Source organism: Equus asinus, chromosome 6 (assembly GCF_041296235.1).
Source record: "Equus asinus isolate D_3611 breed Donkey chromosome 6, EquAss-T2T_v2, whole genome shotgun sequence".
Taxonomy (NCBI): domain Eukaryota; kingdom Metazoa; phylum Chordata; class Mammalia; order Perissodactyla; family Equidae; genus Equus; species Equus asinus.
The window spans coordinates 53,316,973-53,343,716 of record NC_091795.1 but is presented as its reverse complement, the minus strand read 5'-3'; the positions used below and the strand labels follow the sequence as shown (position 1 = coordinate 53,343,716).

The window sequence follows — 26,744 nt, the reverse complement described above, 5'->3', positions numbered from 1 at the left end:
TTACTAAGAGTGTGTGGAGGGTAATGAGGTGAGAGGTAAAAATTCAGTATTAGTGAGAAGTCTAAAGCATCTAATTTTATTTTAGCATGGAAGAGCTACTGATCAGGACCAAACATCCAAACTTAGTATATATTATTATGTTCATAAATCTGTGGGGATTTGTGGAATTTATATTCCCCAGTGCCTACCTATGACAGTGCACTCTTCCAGAAATGTGGGGTTTTTTCCTACCCCAATTTGCCACTTTATTTATTTTATTGAGGTCATACTGGCTTATAACATTGTGTAAGTTCAGGTGTACGTGATTATATATCAGTTTCTGTGTAGACCGCATCTTGCTCACCACCAATAGTCTATTTTTCATGTGTCGCCATACATATGTGCCCCTTTACCCCTTTTGCCCCCCCATCCACCCCCTTCCCCTCTGGTAACCACTAATCTGTTCTCCTTAGCCATGTGTTTGTTTATCTTCTACATATGAGTGAAATCATACAGTATTTGTCTTTCTCTGTCTGGCTTAAGGAAATGTGTGTTTTTTTTTTTAAAGCCCACAAATGGCACCTTGCTATGAATTAACTTCTTTATTAAACTCTGTATAATTTTTTTTCAATTCCTAAGGTTAAACTATACTCATGTGTCACTTAACGATGGGGATAGTTCCGAGAAATCTGAGAAACCTGTCATTAGGCGATTTCGTCGTTGTGTGAACATCATAGCATGTACTTACACAAACCTGGATGGTGTAGCCTACTACACACGCAGGCTATATTGTACTAATCTTATGGGACCACTGACATATATGCAGTCTGTTGTTGACTGAAACATTGTTATGCGGCGCATGACTATATGAATAGTGAATAGTCTGAACAATTTGCGTTTATTTTCACATCTTATTTCTTCTGAACAAGTCCACTGCTTTAATTCATATTTCCAGAAGGAGAGAAGCCCTGTGAGAGTTTTTAAGTTTAAGTTGGAAGGGGTTTGGGACCTCTTGTAAACATTGTACTTGCCCGTTGTTCATAAAAGTTTATTTGGAGGGAGAGGTTGATGTTGGCTGATATGAGCTTTGGGATGTCGTTTAGTTTACCTTGATTCATATCCCTAATTGTTAAGTACAATGAGAGTTGTTTTGTTAAGTTGGAACTGTTATGTCTGCTCTCAAGCTAAGTAATTAACAGCTTAGTTCAGAGGTTCTCAAACTGGAGGGCCAGTTAAGGCACAAATCACTGTGCCTCCACTCCAGAGTTTCTGATTCAGTGGGTCCCTACGGGCTATGTTATTATTCGAATTTCTAACAGTTGCCCAGTTGATGTTGATGCTGCTGATCCCTGGAACCACACTCTGAGAAGCATTAGCTATGTTTTCAGTGCCTAGTGGTCAGGTAGAAAGCTTAGCCCTATCAAACATTATTGATTTGATCATGGAAAGAATTTTGTGAGCCTTCAATTTATTTAGTATTTTAAAAATAACCACTTGCACATCTAAGGCAGGTAATGGACCCACATTGGGGAAGAACTGGACAGCTTGGTCCAAACTAGTAGGAGGTACTGGTGGAAACACCTTAGCCTTGAAGAGACAAACCTTTCCATGTTTCATCACTGCTAAAAGCAATCAGCCAGGTCTGCATCCTGTGACGATATACATTGGTTTGGTTTGGTAGCTGAAACCTGTGCACCTTCAAAATCCCATTTGCTTTTGCTGGAAGAGTAAAAATTTCTATAGCAGTGTTCAAAGAACTCCCATCACTTAAATGAATCCTGGAATTGTTAGGCATTTCATCAGCCTCATTGCTTTTATTACTTTCTGTGGCCTAAAGACATATGACAAGCGTAGTATGGTATTTAAGACATTTTATGTATGGTGGAAGAGTTTTTTTCTCTCCAGTGATGAGGAGCATTTTCTTCCTGCCTAGAAAGCTGATTTTTATACAGCTTGACTAGTGACATATCTCCTGTGTGGCAGAAATAAGTTTTGCATAACTTTTAAGAGCCCAGGCTGACCTATTTAACAGATATCCAGTGCTACATAATGTATTTAGGTCAAGTATTGTGTTTGAGCTCCTCATCACTCTTGTACTAGTCTTGCTTTCTGTGAAAACCTCAGGTATATCACAGATACAAATATAGGCCAAGGGATGTTGGCCAATATCAAAATGTAATAAATCTCTATGTAATGTAATTATCATGTCACTCAGTCCTACCACTGGAGTTAAAAAAGACTCTGAGATTTTAATGAAATATCTGCCCTACTGGTTTTACTTTAAGGCATTCACAATGCTACTGTTAACCCGGTGCTGTGGCTGGGAACCTGAAAAGCATCAGTGGAGTGAAAATGCTTTTGAAAGTCATTACTATTTGGAATACTTTTCTTTAAAAATTAAAAGAAAATGGTGGTTTGCTATAATTTTTTGTAACTTTTTCTTGAGAAGTCGAATGATTAAGTTTTGACACGCGTCTCTCAGGGTTGGGTTTTTCCTAACAGAAATTTCTCAGGTAAAGGTTGAAGCCTGAATGTGGGCAGTGTCATTATTCTAATACGTTGGAAGATGAATCCATCCATCTTATAACAATACCTCATTGCCTCCAAGGATCTTAAATTGTGTAATAGTAAATGTGAATTTGAAATGAGAGGTTGAGAAAATGCACTTCAAAACTTATTCTAAGCTAGCTTTTAACATGTATTTATCAAATACATTTTTCCTCCTGTCTAAATGGAGAACATTGATTTTTTTTAAGAATTGGTGTTAATAATATTCTCCTTTAATTTTTGTACTTATGTTCCACGTTCCCTCCTCCAAGATACCAAAACAAGTGCCTTAAGCTTCAAGTCAACCCATATCTGGAAGGGATAAGAATAAAAGCTTCTAATTTAATTCTTTAGCTTTGGTATGTAATACACTATTATTCCCATTTTATTGCTTACAAACCAAGATCCACTTGCCTATAAGATAAATCTGTTGTATACCATAGGTTAGAAATCAGCTTTCCTGCCTTGTTGTGTTGTTATACCTGGCTGCCATACCCATGCTGTAAAATCAGTGGGTCTCAACACTGCCTGCACATTAGAGTCACCTGGGGAGCTTTTGAAAAAATATCAGTGCCCGGGCCCCACCCCAGCCCATTAAGTCAGCATCTCCGGGGATGGGGCCTGGGCAAAGATTTTTTAAAAAGCTCCCCAGGTGGTTCTAATTGTGCAGCCAGGTTGAGAAGCACTGCTCAAGATTAAACAACATACAAGTTCGCCCTCAGTCTGTAGGAATTACTTTTTCAGCATTCACATCTCTAGTCACAAAGTGCCAGTCTTACACAAGTGAAAATTAATTATATACACGGAGGGAAAGAGAATCTATGTTATGAAATTCTTTTTGTAACCTACTTACACAGAATAAGGCACTTGACCGAGGCCTGAGAACAGAAGCTCTGACCAAGGGTTATGAATATGAAAACGATGACTGCACCGGATGTCTTCCCCCTGCCTTTGATTCAGAACGAGAACTGGTGAGACAGGGCGTGAATGCACAAAGCCAGGCAAGTTACTCACCCACTCCCTTCCCTCATCATCAGCTATAAAATGGTGATAGTGATAGGGTGGTTGTGAGAGTTAAATCAAAAATATAACATATCGACATATCGAAGGCATGAAGTAAGTGTTTTAAGATAAGGAATTAAAGATCACAGTTTCTGCTTTAGGCCAAATGACAAAGCAGTAAATTTGTCTCTCATTACTTGTATTTGTATCTAGCAAAGGGATAGATGAAAATGGATATCAGTAGGTATATTATGCCTGTATATAATGCATTACATTAAAACCAAATGTAAATGACCTCTAAATGAGCTGTTATTTGTGAATTCTCTATTATCACAGAGACTTGAAAAATGAATTCCTCATCCTCACTTTCCCCTTTCTATTATTATTTTTCCTAGATGAATATGATGTTAATACAGCTTATTATTATGTTGCAATAATTGTGGGAGAAGACTATTTTGGGGATAGGGCCCATATCCAAGAGCTTAGCTCTGTGAATAGTGGTCGTGGCCTAGGGAGTGAGGAATTCCATGGGAGGTGTGGCCGGGCACTCCAACCACCCCATCCACTGCTATGGCTCACCTTACTTTGGTTTTATAAACTTCTACATTTGTTTTTCTCCATCAGTTGTAAAGTAAATACATATTTACTCTATGCATTGTTTTCTTTAACCATGATTTTTTATTATTTTAATTACTCGGAAACATCGTTTAAAACCTTAACCATGAACAATTTATCCCTTGCATATTTTCTTAACTGACAATTTATCTATCCTCTTTTATTTTGAAAGTGCTAGTAAATTTACTGGCACTTTCAAAATAAAAGAAATCTAGCACATTTTATTGACCTTATTAAATTATTAGGTTCATGTATGTGAGTATGTGTGAACTTAAGCTTTTACAGTCTCTTTTGAATGTCCTGGTCTAAAGTCTACTACTGAATTGGGAGATTTATTATTTTACAAAACTGTATTAAAATGGCATATACAATTTTTTCTTTAAAGAAAGATTTAATTTTCTTTTATAATCGCAATAAGATTTTTACAAATAGAGATGCTTTTAATCATTTAGTTTAGATAATTTATAGTAATGCTTGTCTTTATACTCTTACAATTCAGGAGAGAGCTGTGTTTAAGTGAAATGGGTGGTATATGTTTGACTCAGGAACATTCAAAAGCATTTTTTAAGTATAGGACTTGCTTTTGTTTTTATGCAACTGTAATAATGACCTTGGTCTGAGAATCTGTGTATTAATTTATATGACGCTACTGCATTAAACCTTCTACCCTTAGAGAAAAACAAAAAAAAGCTCCAACTGCCCTTAGAGAGGAGGAGAATTGTTCCACGCAGTGTTCCTTCCTTCTCATCTCTTTGTCCATTCCCAAGGCTGCATCTAGGAGTCTTCATTTTGATTAACAGCCTTTCTTAGGAAGTGGGAGGCAGAGACTAAGATGCTAAACTCTCTCTGAAGTGTGTGCTAAATGATTCACAACAGTGTGAATGAATCAATTTCTGCAAGCATTCTCAACCTTTTAAATATGTAGTCTGCCAAATCTTTGTTGGATTACATTCAATTAAGAAAAAGAAAGCACCTTTCTTCATGGCACCTCTTCCCACACATTGTATTTCGGCTTCGTTTTACTTGCCCCAGAAGATGGACTGTGTTTTGGGGAAGCATCTAATGTTAATTTGTTTTTACATTTAATAGTGTTAAGGTCTGCCTCTTTCATTTTCATCATTGCCATTACTATTGGGGTTCCTTTTAGTGGCCTCAAATGTTTATTTTAAGAAACTGCCAGAAATGAGAGAAAGTGAGTTTTGGCTCATCCCTGTTGATGCACAGTTGTGTACCCTCATGATGCTGAAGAGGGATTACCTTATCCCAAATGGAAGTGAAATATCTTTCTCTGAGTATTTCTGCGTTACTTCTAGGGAAAATAAGTCAGCAACAAATCTGTAGTTTACACTTAGCTGATTTTGCATTTAGGCAAAAATTACTCAACTTTTAAAAGAATCACTGTAAATGATGACAGTCCATTCTCAAAACTGATCTGAGACCCAAGTCTAATCTCCAAATGGTATGATCTAACATGAGGGCTAGTTTCTACTTAGGGGAAGTTGGTGGCTATATTTCAGGGGCAGTAACATCAACACTCAGGGTTTGTCTTTTCTTCTGGTGACTGGTGATGTTCTCCCTCCATATGGGTGTGGGTTTCAAGATAGGCATCGTTGTTTTAGAACAAGGAATTTGATGATTCCTTGCATGTAATTTAGGAACAGTCAAGCCACCATTTGCCAATCCAGTCATCTAGGCTAGAAAAGAGGTTTTTAGTAGAAGGGAGATTATGAACCATGCACAAAGATGGTTCAAAGACTAGTATGAGTTCATTAGAGCAGTGGTTTGTAAGGTCTGGTCTGCAGACATCTGCACCAGAAACACCCCTAGTACTTGATAAACTGAGAAATTCCTGGCCTGTCCTCAAATCTGCTGAATCCAAGATTCTGGGGGTGAGACCCAGGAATCTGTATGTTTACCAGGCTCCCCACGTTAAGCTTGCTCAAGTTTGAGAACACTGCTGCCATGTTTTAACATTCTCTGACATTTCTATTAATTTTTACAAATAGTCATCCAATCCCATTGCATAGGCAGGATATTCATTCTGAGCATAAATTTGTTACCCAGCTACACAGTAGGAAGAGAAGATGGGCTATCAGGTAGTTATCAATATAGGAAAAGAGGGAGAAAGATTGAATATTAGATCCAAATTGTTTTAAAGAAGTTTCCCGTGAAAACGAAAGGATTTTCATTAAGAAGAAAATTTAAGCTGTACTAGCTCATGAAGGTATGTGGTTTGGGCAGGACATCTCCATACTCTCCCGTGGATCATCCTCTCCTTCTCTCTTCTCCCTCTTCCCTCTGTGCTTCCCTCCCTCATTATAGAACTGTTGTGAGGCATCTTAGATACTCTGAAAGTTCATTGAACAAAATTTTTCTTTCTGTGGCCAATAATCGTCATGTTGAGTAGCACCAGTGTTTTTCTGAGAGAAGAATCAGGAAATCTCACCTAGACGTAGACAGTATTTAATGTCTCTAAATGGTGTAATGGAGAATATCGGTGCATTGGATAAAAATACAAGGTCCTGTAATATTTATGTTTGGGTGCAAGAGAAATCTGATTATTATATTTAAAGAGGAAAACAACATTATTTGGTTTCCCAGTATTAGAAAATATTATTTTTTCTCTTTCATTTCACAGTTTACAAGATGTGAATTTAGGGTTTGTTTTTTGCAGGCAGCAGGGATGTTTCCCATTGGATGAGAAATGGAAGCTCATGATTTGCTAAGCTGTGAAGCTCAGATGGGGTTTGGATGGGGAAAGTCAGAGTTTCTGGTGGGTGACTGTCATAAGAGAGTATTCCTTTTTTTCTACATCTACTGTTAGTGGAGGCTTCGTCGTATCTCCTGTGCAGACTGCAGTGGTTGAATTATAAACCTCCCCCCATAGATGCCATACAAATTTGATTCTTTGAACAATGAAAGCAAGAAGCCCAGAAAAGCGAAATTACATTTAGGTGGGCTGCATGTGTACCCTGGTTGCTTTTCCTATGCACTGATTATTTTCTGGGTGAGCCCCAGGGTAAAGCTGCTGTCACTCAGCTGTTAATATCCTGAGTTGTTCTTCCCTTAAGGGAGAGGAAGACAGCTCAGGCACTAACTGCCTCCTCTCCGGTAGGGTTCCCTAGCTGCGGAGCCTGAGACAGGGATGCATTGAAGAGGAGAAAGGGAGTGACGAAGCAGGGCAGGGCATGTGGCCTTAGCTAGAGTCTAGCTTCAGTTAGCGCACCAAGTTGATGTCCCTCAGGTTGAAGGAGCTGGCTTTTGCATGGGTTGTTAGGGGAAGGGGTTTTAACCTCTCCAGTGAAGTGGATCCTGCTAGATTGAGGGTCTTTATCAGCCAGGCTCCCAGCAACTAGGAGGTGGCTGCCCCCAGGTCAAGGAGTTGGATGGAGGGCCAGCAGCACGCACCTTTTGCTTTTGTCTCTCACCTTTTTCAACTCATGCTTTATTCTGCATTTATCATTCTGTTCAGAAACCATCAAAGACCCCTCACTACCTAGAGAACACATTCCCAATTTTCCATTGCTCCCATCTTTTTTATTTCCAATCTTTCTTTCACTACTCTTGCTACTCTCCCCAGGTAATCAGCCCACCTTCGTCCTGCATGTTTCATGAATCCCTTCCCTTCTTCTCTACCCGACATACTCCCTTGATCATTCTTTCATCTCAAATGCTTTCTTATTCATGCCTAGAACTTAGAGTCAACAGACCTATGATTGAGTCCTCATTCTAATACATTTTTGTTTGGGTAAATTATTTAACCTCTTTGAATCTTGGTTTCTTCACCTATACAAGGGGTGGTTAGTTCATAAGTTCAAATGCAATGTTGCTTTTTAAAGCTTTTCAAAATTCTCCCCATGCTACCCACTTGTAAAGGGGTCTACCCACGAAGACACTGTGCTCCCTTTATTCTATAAACCTTCTTGTACTTATTGTGTCAGCTGCTTGTAATTTATCATTAACTACACTTGAATTATAAGGCAACGATACCTTTGGGGACGCTATCTTCTTAACGAGACTGGAAGCTTCCCAAAGGCAGGTACATTGCTTAACCATCTTCCATAATGGCTAATATAGGAGGTGTTCCGTGGAGGTTTGTAAATTAATGTGCTTGTTAATGGCAACTTGTATCTGGACAATAAAGGTATAGGAGGAAAGAGAGTTTCAAGCCTAGATGATTGCAGTTGAAAAATCCAACAAAGTTTAGGTTTATGATTAAAACGGAAACTTAGAAGCTGATGGTGATATATAATGAACAGTGATCAAAAGCTCACCAGAAAAGGGAACTTCTTAAGGAAGTGAGGGACTTCCAATCCAAATATATGTAAGAAATGAATAGTTCTAGTAACCAATATGTTAGCCAACAGGTCTCAAAAATGTCTTCTCTCAATTATTTGCTTTCTTCGTATTTATCAAGTTATAGCTAAGTAAAATATGCTTTTAAAAACATTTTCAATTCCCTTAGAAACTTTGAATTTGTATTATATACCCTTCTCTCAAGACTGGAATATTTAGTTAGGATATCTGATTGGAACTGTATGTCAAAATGATTAGAATCAGTAGGTTAATTATAAAAGGTAATGTTATTAAGAGTTATTATTTATTATATTCTTAGTGGCGAGAGTTTATTTTTTAGTGTATTCCATCATGCCCCAAGAGTAGTTATAGACCAAGCTTCTTAGCAAGTCTGGCTTTCATGATTTCACTCCATGCACTGGGCTTGTACAAGTGGCTATTGAACACCAGCCAAGATGATTCACTTTTTATCACAAGATGGAAAACTTCTTTCAATATGGTTCTATCTTGAAATATCTGTTTTCTGCTACTGGTAAAATACCAGTGACATATAAGGTAGTAAGCATTCATTGAACACTTTAAAATAAGTAGTTCAGGACTGTTAAAAATCTGAAATGGGATTGTGATGAAAAAATACAAGTGGACCGTATCACAATACACTGAACTTACCCATTTTTCTCCTTTATCTCCCACCTATAACTCTAAATACAGAGCTGGGGTAGAGAAAGAAATTGTGAAAGACCTAGAGGAATGCCTAATTAGCTGACTATTTCTACTATAGTTGGCATTTGTCTCCTTTTAAAATAATCCATGGTTTATGTGTGTTTCTCAGCTGAAAGTTAGGAGCTGAAAAAAGATAGGATATTTGGAATGTCAGATACAGGGAAGCATTTCTATCAAACACATTATTGAAGGTGGAAAAAAATGAGATTGAAACAAAGAACACCTGCTACTTTAACTCATTTAAAAAAACATAATGTTCTTTACTTGCTGACTGGAAATACTGTATTTTCAGAGAAGAGAAAGTGCTAATATAAATAGGAGAAAATGTAATGATTCACTATGCAATGATATGAAATCAGAAATATTTGAAATTGGGTATTTCAGTTTGTGGAGGGGAAGGTATTTTGTATTAAAATGGTTTTGCTCATCAGGTGGTGACTATTTCTCACAAATTGCAGTAAAGAGAATAAAATCGGCTTGTCACTAAAGATTTTTTTTTTATTGACATCTTTAGCTTGTCTTCATGCCAGTAATTAAATTGCTAATTATGTGTTTCTGTTACTGTGGTCATGCTTTTATTACATAATTGCTTCAAGTTTTGCGCAAATCACTAACAATATTTACTTAACCTTTTTATGCATTAGATAAATTTTAATATATAAAAGCTTTGAAACGAGTTCATTGACTCTGTTTTGATTAGCAGAATCAAAGGAATTCTAACCTTTTTTATAGTTACATGGGTTGGGTCATATTTTCAATGAGATTGCTGATGATTATTAATTCAAGCAATAGCAATCATTGAAAGACCAGTTGAAATAGAAGAAAAAAAATACAAAGAAAACTTTTTAAAAACCCAGTGTCCATTCCAGAAAAATAAAAAGATCTTTAAGGTAATCAGAAGTATAAAATTAATAATTTGATCCTTAGTATGTGCCCATATTTTTCCAAAAAATGTTTGATTAAATTGTGGGTAATTCAGTTACCAAGCTTCTCCTCCCCTTTGAATGTGGGCATAATTTTTGTCAGTGTTTCAATGTATTCATGATTTTTTTTCTCATTTGTTTATTTTATGCAAACCATAAGAGACATTTTTCTCCGTGAAGATTGCCTCTTTATTTTATTTTGAAATATTTGTATATTTATTTCATTAAATGAGATAATGCTTTTTCTTATTAACATAATTTCCAGTACATTAAACATATTTCTCCACAGACAGAAGAGACGAATCAAATTAAATGACAGCTAAATCACTTGCAGCAATTTCAACTGTTAAAAGAAATAAGTGTCTCTGCTTTCTTTGTGATCACAAGATGTGCTGTAAAGGGAAATGAAATACTAAAGAAAGAAGGGAAAACATAAAGAAATAATGACTGACTTATTGCAGTAATACCATTGAGAGAAGAAAAATTCACTACAAATAAAAGGAAAAATAATATGGTGGATTTGAAAGTTACCAAAATTCATTTCTTATTGATGAGTTCAGTGGAAGCCTAATACTAAGTAAACTGATGAAAAAAAATCAATGCAATAAACTATGAATGATGAAAGTTGAAATAAATACTTTGCGTATGGAGGACCGTTATTCTAAATGTCTTTAATTTTTTAATAATTCATGCCTTTGTGTTTATAAAAAAGGAGGAATTATTGCTTGGTGGACTCAAAATGCATGTAAAAAGCATCTACTAGAATCCCATATTTAGTAATATGTCCAACTGATATTGATGACCTTATGATTTTTAGTGTCATGTCCTGACTTTGACAGAAGAGCATTAGGGGGAGGCAAACTTTACATTTAAAATGGTGCTGACAATTGATACTGGTGAATTTATACAGCATACTTAGTCTATCAAAGATAAACTGCTTCCCAAAAAGACAATTAATTTTTGGACCATGGAAAGAACAAAACTCAGTATATATATTATATGTATGTATGTATATAGCGTGCTTGTAAATATTCTGGGGGACAGCAATGGCACTTTTCTACAAAGCACAGCGTTGCCACACACACATACGTGTGCATACATACGTATGTGTGTGTGTATTTCTTTTAATGCTGGTCAACTTCTTAATGTGTTCAAATCAGAGCATACAAGTTACCTGGATCTATGCATTTGCAGGTGGGCTTATCTACTCATTTTCTCTCTCTTCACACATCATTAAAAATAACTAGTTAAGTTAATCAATTCAATCAGAAGGCAGTCAATTCAGTATGGGGAAAAAAATTGCTGAGGCCACTTTTACTGAATTGATTTTGACTGAATTAACCTTCTAATACAGTTGATCTTGAAGCCCTCTCTTCTCGAACTCCTATCTTTCTCTCCCCTCCTGTCCCCAATCAGTTCGAACCCTAACACTTCATCCCTGCCCCTCCCTTTTGGCTTTTTCTTTTCATCTTCCCTCCACCATGTTAAGAGTTCTTTTCATCTGCCCCTGTCTTCCCGTTCACCCTCCCCTCTCCTCTTGCACTTGCCCCACTGGAAAAAAAAGATTCTAAAGCTGGTTTTTCTTTTCTTTGAATTACAGAGATTTGAAACTAATGCTTTGCCGAAAACATCTGGCTGCCGGTCTAGAATGTGACTCTTGAGGTAATAATTGTGATTTTTCCACTTTTAGAGAGCTCTTCTTCCCTAAGGTTCTCGGGCCCTGCTCAGTGTAAACTTTTGGACCATCTCTGGGATTGTTTTGTTCTCAGCAGGGCACTTTCCAGGGTGTGTGGGAGCTGCGAGGTGTGCAGTTTTCTGAGGGGTGGAGGAATGGTGGCATAGGGGGGCGATGTTAGTGTTCAGGATCCTTTTGTGTACCCACTTTGGAAATACTTCCTCTTATCTTTCCTTCAGAATGCAGGGGATAAGGCCAAAGTGCAGGCCACATGCAAGAGATTCTGAATTATGCATTAAGCTGATAATGCCCCAGAATGCGAGCTTATGTCAATAAATACCTAGGCTGGTAGGAGGAGGGAGGTCGCTTTACCTGTGTGGAGGGCACCACATGGGGAGAGACTAGGGACAGCCTAGGTGAAAGGTGAGAGGAGTTCACCTCCGGTCGGCTTGCTCTGATGAGGAAGCAAGAAGAGTAAGTTAATATTGAAATTATTGTCTAATGCTTATTTGCTTTGAAATTGATTTAACTAAGATAACAAGACTATCTCCAGTGTGGGCCCTGTGTGTGCAAGTTTGCATTTGTGGCAGGGTTAGCCCTTCTGTGGAAGCTTATGTAAAGAAATTCTGTCTAGGGGAGAAATTCATTTGAATCTTTTAATGGGACCTGTAAACTCTTTACAAAGGCAAGATTTTTCATGATGAAATTTGGCAGCACTACCACTGCTGGTGAAAACTGATTCTTTAATCTTTGCGTTGCTTCTCCTGCTTTAGTAAAATGCCTCAATGACTGTGACCATTTTCTACTGTGAGAAATTAACCATGGTGCATGTATACACACACACACATGAGATTTTTAAAAATACTTAATTTTATGTCCCAAGGAAATGGGAAATGTCTGGGGTTGGGGACCCTAGGAGAGGAACAACTGAACCTCTACCTATTTTTCCTCATCAAAAAAAGAGAAGAAATTACATGTGCATCTCATCATTTTCCTAGTTTTGCACAGCAATTTGCAGTCCCTGGTTCTGCAATCAGAAGCTCGTGCTTAGACTCACTGTAGCAGTGAAAGCGTTTGTGGGACTCATTCTATATGCACACATGCATATACACACCAACAAATTAAAAATGGATCTGGGGAAACACCCTTCTCCTCAGAGAGTCATATCAAGCAGTGTTTAAATTAAATAATTTGCAGAGTGTGGGGAATAAAGCTTTTGTAGCAGTATCTGGAGGTTATCTTCCCTTGGGAAATTCCTGCCATTTAGTCCAATCTGGTGCATGCCAATGAGACACATAGGCATGCATACACACACTAGTAGATAGAGTTTATTTTACATCTAAATTATATTTATTTCTTTGGGTTATCTGCCATTTTGTGCTCATGTTGAGAAAAAATAAGAGGCAAACCTCTTGTGAAGGGTTGAGGTCATTAAGATCCAAACAGAATCGAGGAAAGGTTATTAGTGAACACGGATGAGGGAAGGCTGACTTCTCCTGGCATAAAGCCAGCTATCCCACAGCTCCTAGGGGAGAGTGGCTGTGAACGTTCCAGCTCAGGTCAGTGTTTGATTTTGCTCCTGGACCATTGACTGATGGCAAAGAGGAGACATGGCAGTGATGAGGTAATGTGAGTGAGTAAACCACAAGTAGCAGATATTAGTTGATTTCTTTCTACTTGTGCTGCTCAACAAATATATAATGTGAATTAGATGTTAAGGAGAAGTTTTCTGGTCAGAACCTCATGCCATGTCTCTAGCCATAACTCATTTCTCTGTAGTGAGATGTATTTTTAGTCTAATCAGCACACCTATCTACCTGTGGAGAAGGTGAGGCTGAGCACAATAAGGATGGTGAATGAAATGCTAACAGGAGGGGAGAGAGAGAGAGAGAGGAAGAAAATATCTGCCAATCTATGTACAGGGAATTTGTAAAGTCTTGATTATGAAAATTGGGGTTCTTTTCAAGCAAAAATAGTTATTTTCCCCAGGCCTAAGATTATTTTTGTACCCTTTAGACTCCCACTTTAATCCCTTACTTAAAAAAATTCTTGTAAATTACTGGCAGCCTTTGTAGAAGCTGTGAGTTCGAGTGAAATTCCCAGTGAGTCCTACATTCTAGCTCCCTCCGTTTCTTTGACAAGAATGCTGGTGTGTGAGTCTGCTAGGGCTGCCCTAACAAAATAGGGTAGACTGGGTGACTTAACAGCTGAGCTTTATTTCCTCACAGTTCCTGAGGCTGGAAGTCTGGATCACGGTGCTGGCAGGGTTGGTTTCTGCTGAGACCTCACTCCTTGGTTTACAGATGGCGGTCTTCTCCCTGTGTCTTCACATGATTGTCTCTCTGCATGCACATGTGTCTGGTGTCTCTTTGTGTCTAAATTTCCTCTTCTTATAAAGACACCAGTCATCTTGGATTAGGGCCCATCCTAAAGTCTTGATTTTAACTTAATCACTTCTTTAAAGACCTTATCTCCCAATATGATTACATCCTGAGAGGGTTAGGACTTCAATATATAAATTTGGGAGCACACAATTCCAGCCCATAACAACTGGACTTTCGAAATATTTGGTAGAATGATAGTATTTTCATTCATTTCTACTAACATACTTGGAGAATGATTGCCCCAACTTTCATTCTCTTCTGCACTTTTGTTATAAGCGATTGAAAGTAATTTATTACAATTAATGTAGGTGGTTGTGTTTTGTTGCTTTAAGAAGTGAAGGTTGGAGAAAGGGGAAAAGTTTATTTCATAAAACAAACAAATCTTGTTTGAATTTTTTTGCAAAAGGAAGTCATCTCTTTTTCTTTCTATGACAGCATGGCAGTAGGCAGCCAGTTTTATCATGGGGGTTAAGAGAGCAGATTTTTGAGTCCACTTGACTGCGTACTAACTATTGACCTTGAGCAAGTTACTCAGCTACCCTGCACCTCCAATTGATTCTTCCTCTGCATGTTGTGGTTAACGAATAGAAGTGCTTCAAAGGGGTGCTGGGAGGATTAGTTGAGACAATACATGGAAAGTGCTCAGCATGGTGGCTGGCTCACAGCAAGTGCTTCTGATGGGCTGAATGTTTGTGTCCTCCCCAAACTCATAAATTGAAGTCCTAACCCCTAGTGTGATAGTATTAGAAGGTGAGGCCTTTGAGAGGCAATTAAGTTGAGATTGGATCAGGAGGGTGCGGCCCTCATGATAGCCTTAGTGCCCCTCTAAGAAGAGGAAGAGAGAGAGATTTCTCTCTCCAGGATCACCACCGAGGAAAGCCTGTGTGAGGACACAACTAGAAGATGGTTGTCTACAAGCCAAGAAGCAGGCCCTCAGGACACTGAATCTGCCTGGACCTTGATCTTGGACTTCCCAGATCTCCAGAACTGTGAGCAATCAATTTCTGTTGAGTAAGCCACCCAGTCTATGATATTTTGTTACAGCAGCCCGGGCAGATGAAAACAGTATTCAGCAAATATTATTTCTCTAATAATTATAATAACCACAGATACTTATGGAATGCTACACTTGCCCTGGTGCTGGACAAATGTAATATTCTTTCAGAATTTTCTCGGATTACAGATTTATTTCCTGCTTTTAGAGGTGGAGTTAGGAGCAGGTTCTTTTTAAGCAGACTTTGATAGAGAGTTGGACTCACAAAGTGTGGATAAAGCAAGCACGCTTTAATGTCACCTCCTGGCCTCCAAAGACCCAAAGATCCTTCATCAGAAAGGAGAGGAACTAGTTAGAAGGGCAGTAGAAAAGAAGGGCTGGGGTCTTCTGAGAGCCTGAGGGTTCTCAGGAACCTGGCATTTTTTCCTCTGGAGAATCTCAGCCTGTGTAGCATGAATGGCACAGACCAGGTGTGTGTCCTCTGATCTCTCAGATGGATGGGCCACGAGGCCCTTTCTTTGTCCACTGGAGAGAGTGGCTCAGCCTTAGAGTCTAGGAGTCCCAGACACAGCAGGGTCCACTGGGCATTCAGGGCTGGACTGCCAGACAGAGGTTACCCACAGGTGTTTTTAAAATGTGTAGTTGAGTGCCGGACGCGTTCTTTGATTAAGCAGAGTGTTGCCAGCACCACTCAAAATGCTGTATTGTAATCCACTCTCAGGAGCTGGCACTTGGCTTTTAAGGCCCTCAGGGCTCAACTACTGTAGAAATAGTCTGGTGACCAAGGAAGTAAAAAGTAGCATCTCCTTAAGGTGCCTTTGGCTCTATAAAGGGGATTGTCCCATGAAGATCTACATTGAGTCACAGCCCTTAGTTTTGGGAGAAATTTGGGAAAAAGAACGACACTTGGAGTTGAATACAAAAACAAGGTGTTTGAGCTATGTTATAATAATGCTAATGACGCTTACAGCTGATGTTTATTGAGCATTTTCTCTGTGGGACGCATCATGCTAGCCTCCTTATATTTCTTATCTCATTTAATCTTCCCATAATGCTATGAGACGGGTATATTATCTCAAGTTTACAGATGAACAGTGCAGTAAAACAAATTGCTGGGATTCAAACACAGGCATTTGGGCTCCACTGCAATCTATGGCAGTGTTTGCTGTATTTGGACGGTAATAAGAATCACTTATTTTGGAGGAGTTTTTAAAAAAAACACATATTTTCATATTGTACATAAAAATAAATCCCAGAGATATTCAAAATCTAAACTTTAGAAACCATAAAAATATAACACAAGAGATGAGTTTTTATAATTGTCAGTTGAGAAAGACCATTCTAAGGAACAGACAAAAGCTTATGTGTATTTACATTATACAAAGTTAAAAGTCAAGTAGAGAGCGTTTAGAAAGTCATAAGGAAAGGATAAATCACACAATACAAAAACGGGTGTAGGATATAAACAGGCAGTTCATAGAAGAAATGAGAATGGCTAATACACATATAAAATGAAGCTAAGAATGAAAATTAAAAAATGAGATGTCATTTTTAATGCATTAGATTGGTAAAACTTTAAATTATGAAAAATATTTAGCATCAATGAGTTGTGGAAAAATAGGCCCTCATACTTTTTGTAGGTGAGAGTAGAAAATGATATAGCCTTTTGGGAGGGCAATTTTTCAGAATCTATTAAAATTTTGAATTCATGTAACTTTGAAGTAGAAATTCCATTTGTGGGAATCTATACTGCAAAAAGACCTACATGTAAATGAAGATACAATAAAGATGTCCATGGAAGCATATATATGTATTTTTTTTTTTTTTGGTAAAACTAACTAATAAGTTAGGAACAACAGTAAAAGTAAGATAAAGGCTAAAATAATTACAGTTATTTATATTATGGAATACTATATAGCCATTAAAAATAGGAAAAAGAGATGGTTTTAGATAGATCTAGAGACAAATCAGAAAAACATGAAGTGAAAAAGTCAATTCACAGAACAGTATGTGTAGTCCAATTTTGGTAATATAAATATATACATGAATAAATTGAATACATAAAGAGATGGTAAAGACACATCTATATTTAACAGTAACTCTGTGAGGGAAAGCATTGAGGGGATAGCGAGAGCATTCTTTCATGTTTTTACTTGTATTGATATGTAGTGTATTGATTTTTAGCCATAAGCATATATTTCCTTTTCATTTAAATTTTTTTAAAGTGACACCCCAAAGTTACTGAAAATATTATTGACTTAAGAAATTTACATTCATAAGTAAAAATATTTGCATGGATAAAAAGATGGATCATGAATGGTGGCTTTATAGGTGATAGGTTTTCTTTCTGCTTTTTCATACTTTCTTTGCCAAACATTCCGTAGTGAGTACCCATTGCTCCACTCAAAAGGTACTGAATGAAAATCGCAAAGATCAGGACCCAGGGATCTGCATTTTACAAAGCTCCTGAGATAAGTCTGGAGGTTAGCAGAGTTCGAGGATAACCAGCAAAGGCCACACATCTCCAAAGGATTTCAAGACAACATGGACCTGAGAATTTGAATTTGCCTAGAAAGAGTGATTTCACTTAGATTTTGCTTGAAGGTAAATTCTCCAGAGCAGAACTGTTTCCTTTACATTTCACGAAGACTGATTCAGCACTCCTTTTTGGCTTCCAGACTCTCAGTCTACTGTGGTGATGCTATTCCTTTGGTGTGTTTTCCACACTTGCTGAATATCCTATACCTCATGCTGCTATTTATATTAACTGCATATGGCTGGTGCTCTAATTCCAAACTCAGTGCTTCTGAGCATGTACCTAATTGTTTACAGAATAACTAGTAGGATGGTGGTTCTTCACCTCCACTTTTCTTTTACCTCTTCTTATTTTCTTTGTGTTTGGGATACGTCACGGAGCTCTTCAGGTTATTGAGCTCTTAGGAAAGACATATGAGTACATTTCATATATGAGCGCCTTCTTTTCCTGTATCTATCATTGGAAAGGCAGGGCCAGATGTGTGTGTTTTTAAAAGAACCTTGAATTAATCTACATAACTTTGAACAGTCACGTCTGCCTGCCGTCATGTCTTTCTGACATGTCAGTATGCACACCAAATGTTTGTCTCCTTAACAATGAGACACTTAGTTTTGTATTCCCAGATCTATAGATATTTACTTAGAATGCAGATTCCTCCTGTATGACTGTGGAATTGAGTCCATTTCCCTTGTCTGTGCAACCTTTCTGTACTGATCCATTTTGCCTTCTGCTGCTTATGTATTTCTTATTTTAGAGGTTAAATTATGGGTGAACTATTATATCACCCCATAGCTACTAAAGAATACTCTTTGGAGAAAAGTACAAAATATAAATTTTTGACTTGTCCGTATTTTGGGGTTTTTTTTCACATTCCATATTTTGGAAGCCCGATGAAGCTGGAGTTCTTGGTCACAACACATATCCTGGCTAAGTTTCTCTTACTACAAAAATAGCTACTAGAATGAGAATTGTTATAAAGGGGGTAAAAGCTCTTCAATAATTAGGATTCATCTACAACTCGAGCATTTTATTAATTACACATTGTAATCACATGGATAGTCACAAAACCAATCGTGCAAGTCTGTATTTAGAGATTTGTAGACGGAAGACTTAACGTAAACATAGAAATGTTAAACCCACTCAACTGTAACCTGCAAAGAAGATAACAAGAAGGATTCTGTTCTCTGTATGATTTGTGAACAATGCTAAGTAAATATTCATCATTAATATATAATAACTGTTGCTTTTGGCAGTTCACTTTTCATTTAATTTGATAATGTGTCCAGTAAATGAAGTGGTACAGGCTACAGTGTTTTACCAACACAATTGCATATTTTCAATCATTGTTAAATGAAGGCAGCTCAAGGCAAAGCTTTAACCCCCACTAGTTTTGTGTGTGATAAAAAGAGAAGGCGCTATCAATCTTTATTGTCTGTCTCGCTTACTGTAATTGCATTCAATAGTCCACTGATTCTGTTGTCTGTGCTAATGTCAGGAACAGAGGAGAGCCAGATGCTCAGACTTGATCATATGCATCCAGTGGCCACTTTGATAAGTTGGCAGCAAGTCGCTGGGTTTGATGATAAATTGTTAACGCTATAGATTATGAACAGCTGAACACTGCAAGTGTACACGGAGGAAACTTCTTACCTTGTTTTAAATCTGGCATCATGATGCTAGCTAAAGGGCATGTCATGTATTATTCAAATGCATCTTGCACTGGAAATGTGCCAATGACTCATTGTATCCCTATGAATAGTAAAAGCAACAACAACAACGAAAATCCACCGTGATTTGAACATGACATTAATGGTCCTAGGATTATGAAAAGCATTTTGAAATACTGTTTAATAGTTTTGATTATCTAATTCAACAAGAAGAAAGCTTCTGAGTTGTATTCACATTTGATTCATATTAAATCATGCTCTTTCCTGGTCATTTCTGTTATATTAGCCAATAATGAGGATGTTTTCTAAAAACAAATCGGTTTTTCATTAGTTAAAACCCATGGCAATTGGTTTGTGAAGGGACATAAATTGGAGCTGGGGGGCAAGCAATGTGTTGAAATTTTTGCCAAGATTTCGTTTCACATAGATGATGCCACCTCTGAGAGAGATGCCATATAGGCCATCTGTACAGAGTATACAGTAGGTCATTTCTGTTGAGCCTGTGTGACAGTTGTAAAAATTCAGGTCGTGGACCTTAAGTTATTGGACAGCTATTAAGGTTGTTTTAAAAAGGTGAGATGACCATGAACTGTATACCAGTCTCATACTAGAGAACAGTGAGCTGTTGACCACATTTTAACTGGAAAATTCTAGGTAAAATCAGATGAAGAATATTTCTTTGCCATTGGAGGAATTGCTCGTGAAGTATCTGATCTTTATATGGTTCAGGGTCCCTAAAAGAAACACATGTAATACTGTTGGACTTAAGGATTGGGACAAGAAATGTCTCTTGCCTAACTGGTGTGTTTCCTTTTATTAGAAAATGGAAATTTGTAATCCATTGTGTATTCCTTTTTGCCTGTGCTGCTAGGAAACTCAAAAATTCAATAATGCTCACTTTTGTTAGCTGAGTTTTCAGTTAGGATTATCTATTTTTCCATCTCTCATTCATTCTTTTCTTGTTCCTTTACCTTGTTTTTCTTGTCGCTCTCTTATTGGCAGGATGGGTGTATAAGGTAGATGGATAGCAGAGAAAATAGAGCAGGGAACAAACTTTACCATGAAATTTTAAAGGCAGAGCCCTGAGATCTTTAACTGTCATCAAAATAAGGACCAAAGTCTCTAATTATGACCAATGTGAGATTCTAGCTGACATTGAGAAAGTCACTTCAACCCCTTTTAGGGTCAGTTCCTCATATTAAAAAATAAAAATGTGTATATAATAAAAGCCTTTAATTCATAAGACTCTGGTGAGATTAAATTGATTAATATAAAGTAAGCATTTAATCAGTGTTAGCAACTATGATGCTGATAATTTTTACGTGAGCTCTAGAAGGTAAAGATAGCACAGTATGACCCAATATTAGAGTTTACCTCTGATGGCATCTGAGTTCAAACCTAACATAATCTCACCCAGGACTGGGTGTACTGCAAGATAAATTCTGTTTTAAGCAAGGTAAAAATTCTGTTTTATATGAGAATCTTGGTTTATTCATCTGATTATTTGAGATGTGCTCTTCATTTTATAAAAGATATTTAACTTTATAAAATTCTTTTTTTTAGTGTTCTTTAAGGTATCAGGCTTTTCTATAAGAATGAGAGATTTAAATTTACACAAGATTTGCAAGAACATATTGGTGGTCTAAAGTAAGATACTGCTTCCCTTCACTCAACACTGAAGAAAGAGTTTGACCCAGATGAGCCCTCCCTCCTTCTGGTCTCTAAGATTCTTGCTAATCTTTTGCTTATCCAGCCAGTCTTAGTTTCCTCCAGCCTCAGGGGCTGCTCCTTTCCAGGCTTCTCCACTGGCACCTGTCCTTGCTCAGTCCTGTAAATTAGCATGCCTGGGGACTTGGCTTCCTGCTCCTCGCTCACCCCACCTACACACTCCCCCTTGTGACTTCATCCAGTCTGGAGGCTTTGAATGCCATCTCTACACTGATGGCTGCCAAATTCCTGTCTCCAGGATGACCCCTCTCATGGTACTTCAGTTCACTTATCCAACTGCCTATTTGACATCTCACCTAAGATGTAAATAAGCATCTAAAACCTGATTTTCCCCCGGGCCATCTCATCCTCCATCATTCCTATTTCAGTAGGTATTACCACCATGCGAAATTGCTCAAGCCAAAAACTTAGTTATCATCTTTGTTTCCTCTCTTTCTTCACCCACCACACGAATCTATTAGAAAGTCCTTCTGGGTCTGTCTCTGGAACATATCTGATTCTGTCTGCTTCTGTCCTTCTTTTCTTTCCCCACCTTAGCCGCTCTGCCTAAGTGACCTGTCACTCTCCCTTATCCCACTGCAATGGCCTCCTGGTTTCTCTGTTTCCCCTCTTGCTTCCCTTACAATCTATGCTCCATAAAGGGATATTTTAAAAATACAAATACAACAATGGTGCTGACTTCTTCCTAAATCCCTCCGATGACTTCCCATCATACTTGGGATAAAGGCCAAATTTTTTCTCATTGTCTATGAGGCCCTACTTTTCCAAAGTCATCTCCTCTGTACCCTCATTCCTATTCTTCAGACACCTCACTGTTGCTCTTACTCAGGGCCTTTCCATAGATGTTTTGTCTGCTTGGAACACTCTTTCCCCAGATTTTTACAGAACTGGCTGCTTCACAGCATTTAGGTCTTGCTTAAATGCCATCTCACAGGCTTTCCCGACATGCATCCTTCACTGTCTCTAGTGTTTCATTTCCTTCAAAGCTTATCATTATCTGATTACTTTCTTCTTTATTTGCCTTGTTCTGTATTCCACTACTAACATGTGAGCTTCATGAGAACACAAACCTTTTTGTCTTGTTTACCCATGAGCATTGTGTTCAACATCTTGGTTAAGGCTGTAGACTGTGGGATCAGATTCACCAGGTTTGGATGCTGCCACTGACACCCACTGTTCTGTGATTTCACACCAGTTGCTTCATTCTGTGTGGCTCAGTTTTCCCATATGAAGATGGAGACTATGTTAGCATCTGCTTATACTGTTATTGGGGAGGATAAAGGATACCTTGTGTGTGAAATATTTATGACAGGTCTGGCACTCAATAGTTTTTATCTATTTTCCTCCTCACTTAGAATAATACTTGCATATAGTTGATATTCAGTAAATATGTTGAATAACATATGAAAAGAAAAATAATTATATTTTCATGATTTGTTGATAGAATATTATGTATTTTAATATTAATTTATGAAAAGACCTTATAACCAACTTTTTGACCTCAGTGGAATATTTGAAATATTTATATTTAACTCGATCACTTATTATTAACAATTATGTTGTCATTTAAATTTCTAAAGTTGATATATTAAATTTTGATACGTTAGTCAATAATTTTTGGCAAATTAGCTCACTCACTATAAATGTTGAAATCACTTGGCTATTTTTCTTAATAGAATTTTGAAAGTTGATAACTATTTTCTCTTTAATTAAATGTGATTTGTTTTTTTGGGAAAATTAGAAAGTATGGTTGAGCAATATGAAAAAATAAAAATAATCTGTAATTCCTGATTTTTTATATATAGTTGGACTTCCAGCCTTCTCTGTGGAGTGTCTTGTGTATTTTGCTTGATATTAGCTGCCTGTGTTAGCCTGAAACAAAGGCTTCTGGAAGATGGTTTGTTTGGGAGGTAATCCCAGGGAATCACATGCATTACTATTTTTAGTTGCATTGCTTTTTTGAAATTGATTTTTCTTCAGTGTTTGCTGCATGTATATAGAACTACAATTGATTTTTAAAATTGTATCCTAAGACCCTGTTAAACTTACTTCGGAGCTTTTTTGTAGAATTTCCTATGTGTGTAATTATATGGTCTGAATAAAGGCCATTTTACCTATCCTTTTCCAATTTTACGCCTTTATTTCTTTTGCTTGTCTTATTGCACTATACAAGACCTCTAGTAAAATGACATGGTGAGAATGGAAATGCCTTGTTCCAATCTTGGAAAGAAAATGTTCAATATTTACTATCAAATATGATGTTAGTTGTAGTTTTTAGCTGATACCCTCTGTTAGATGGAAGTAGTTCCCTTCATTTCTAGTTTTCTGAGAGATTTTATCATGAATGGATGTTACGTTTTGTCATTTTTTTCCCCTTGCATCTATTGGGAAGGTCATACAGTTTCTCTTTTTCTCTCTGTTAATAAGATGAATTTCATTGATTTATTTTCAAATATAAAGCCAGCCTTCGGTGTATTAGTTATGATGTATTATCATAACCACTTGGTTATGATGTATCATCCTTTTTATATATTGTTTGATTTAATTTGATAATATTTTGTGAACGATTCTTGTGTGTTTATTCCTGAGAAGCATCAGTCTGTAGTTCTTTATTTTTGTTTTTCTTTTCCTGAGAACATCCTTACCAGGTTTTGATATCAGAGTTATGTTGGCTCATAGAATGAGTTGGAAAATGAGCTCTCCTCCCCTATTTTTGGAAAGAGTTTGTTTAAGATAGTTACAATTTTGTTTTTTAAATATTTGATAGAATTCACCAATGAAACCAGCTGGGTCTGGAGTTTTCTTTGTGGGAAAGGCTTCAGTAAAAATTTAATTTTATTTAGTTGATACGGGGCTATGCAGATTTTCTGTTGCTTCTGTGTTGCTTTTGGCAAATTGTGTTTTATAAGAAATTTATCCATTTCTTCTAAATTCTTGAATTTATGAGCATACATTGGTACATAATATTTTCTTAATAACATTTTGTTATCTGTAGGATCTGTACTGATATCCCCACTTTCATTTCTAATATTGGAATTTTGCGTTGTCCTTTTCTTGATGAGTTTTGATACAAGTTTATAAATTTTGTTAATCTTTTAAAAATAAAATTTGGCTTTGTCACTTTTCTATTGTCTCTTTTATATTTCATTGTAGCTGCTTTTCTCTTTATTTTCTTCTTTCTCCTTGGGTTTAACGTAATTCTCCTCTTAAGACAGAAACTTAGATCACTGATTTTATACTTTTTTCGCTCCTTTCTAGTATAAACATAATACCATACATTTCTTTTAAACTGTATCTCACAACTATTGATATGTTGGGTTGCTATTAGTATTCAGTTTAAATATTTTCTAATTTCTCTTTGTGATCCCTTCTTTGATCCACAGTTCAAATTAGTGTATTATTTAATTTTCAAATATTTTGGGATTTTTTAGCTACTTTATTTTGATTGATTCCAGGTCTTAATTCTGTTGTCTTAAAAAAATGCTCTGTAATATTTCAGTACTTTTAAATTTATTTAGCTTTATTTGTGGTCCACTGCAAACATGAAAAGAATGGTATTCTGTAGTTGTTGGGTGTACTATTCTATAAATGTCAATTAGATCAACTGGGGAAGTATTCTATATCCTTATTGATTTTAGTATACTTGTTCTATCAGTTATTGAGAGGCAAGTGTCAAAATCTATAACTAAGACCATGCATGTTTCTCTCTTTATTTCTGCCAGTGTTTGTTTTAGGTATTTTGAAGCTCTGTTATTAGGTTCATACAGTTCGTCATGTCACGACTTCCTGATAAATTGACCCTTTGTTCATTATGTAGTGTCCCTTTTTATTTCTGGTAATACTTATCGATTAACTTGCCTGATATTATTATAACTACATTCCTTTCTTCAAAAGCTTAGGGCTTTTTCTCCTGTCTCTGGATGTGTGTTAAAAACCAAGCCCCTGGGGGGCTGGCCCGGTGGTGCAGCAGTTAACTTCCTGCACTCCACTTGGGTGGCCCAGGGTTTGCCAGTTTGGATTCCAGGTATGGACCTATTCATGGTTTATCAAGCCATGCTGTGGCAGGTGTTCCACTTATAAACTAGAGGAAGATGGGCACGGACGTTAGCTCAGGGCCAATTTTCCTCAAACAAAACAAAACAACAAAAACCAAGACCCTAGATTTCCAAGAAAGAGCTCTATAGACACCTCCATACAGCCCTTCCCAGGGCAGTGCATGAGCTTTTCTTCTCTAGTTTTCAGGGTTTTCTTTAGTTCAAGCCCTGGGGATTCAGTTAACTTTCTTGCTCACTGAATTGTGTGTTAAAAGGATATTTGTTGTGTTTTATCTAGCCCTTCTAGATATCTGCAGCAGAAAGAACTTTCAGGCTATCTTGTCTGCCATGTTGATGAAATTAGAAGTCTCACTATGCCTGTTTTTGTACTTTTTTTTATATATGAATTTAATTTTCAATTCTTTAAATATAAATGTAAAGAATTATAAGAATTATGGCTATTATTCAAATCTTGAGGTTTCTGACACATGAAGATTGCAATGGAAGTTGATGAGCAATTTTCAGTATTTCAAAATTTCTGGCATATTTTATATGAACATACAAAAATACTCTGCATGCTGACTAGCATGTCATGTCTCTTTGATTTTCACTTTGATTTTCACAGGAGAGTGTTTCAGGTATTTCCAGTATTCATCGTGGTGAGAATTTAACACAATCCCCTTCTCAACGTTTCTTTCATTTTCTCAATACTTTCTGTTTGACAATTCATTCCCATGATTTCTAATTGTTGCCTTATTGTGTTACTAACCTATTATTTATACTAAATTTTGTTTGATTGCCCTATCTATAAACCTTTGTGCTAAAAATCCACACTTTACACAAAATACACACAGAACTCCTGAGAAAAGCAAAAGTAGTCTTTGATTATATAAATATTTGGATCTGCTGCATTATGACTTTCTGGACCTAAAAATGTGAGTTAGATGTCCTTATTGCCAAAATTCTCTTGGGAACGTGAACATCTCTACTTCCATTCTAGAACTTAATAAGATTATATTTTGTAATTGTGCCATGTGTCTTAGCTGAAATTCAATAGTCACACCTATGAAGCATGGATAGAAAGTGTTTGCATTTTATAAGATTTTGTTCTAGGCCAAAAGGCAAAATAATGGAGCACCTTTATGTAAAATCAGCTTTGATCGAGGCCTCTGGGTTTACCTAGCAATTAGTTTATAATACTGAAGTATAATTAGAAGGCTAATTTGCTAATCGTTTCTCTCAACTATAAATATATTAATAGAAACTGAGGCTTTCCACTTTGGAAAGGTCTTCAAGGTTAACTCCTGTTTTGAAACTTTAATCCCCTCCTCAGTATTCCTGCAAGTTACTCTTCAGGTCTGGAATTCAGCTCCTGTTCTATAGCTATGGAACCCAGGGACGTAAGATCTCCTGACTCTCGAGACCAATTGCACCTCCTGGGATGATAAATAACCATTGGTGGGTCCCCTTGTCTTGCTTTTTTTGAATCTTCATGCTCCTGAATCTAAGTTGCTGTCTCATGCAGCACAGGACAATTGAGACCCCAAGCCCAGTCCTCCATGGGTTTTATTTATGCACGTGTGTGTATGTATATTGTGAGGGAGAAGAGGAATGACAGAGGGGAAGATGTCACATCATGCA

At 37.1% G+C, this 26,744-nt stretch overlaps 1 long non-coding RNA gene across 3 annotated transcripts in view; it reads left to right on the top strand.

The window, feature by feature from the left end:
• Positions 1 to 26,744, top strand: part of LOC106829980 (uncharacterized) — a 586,118-nt gene that overhangs the window by 206,409 nt on the left and 352,965 nt on the right. For all 3 annotated transcript variants that reach the window (XR_011504022.1, XR_011504021.1, XR_011504023.1), the window contains exon 2: positions 11,686 to 11,747. This is a non-coding gene — a long non-coding RNA (uncharacterized lncRNA). The remainder of the gene's footprint in view (positions 1 to 11,685; positions 11,748 to 26,744) is intronic.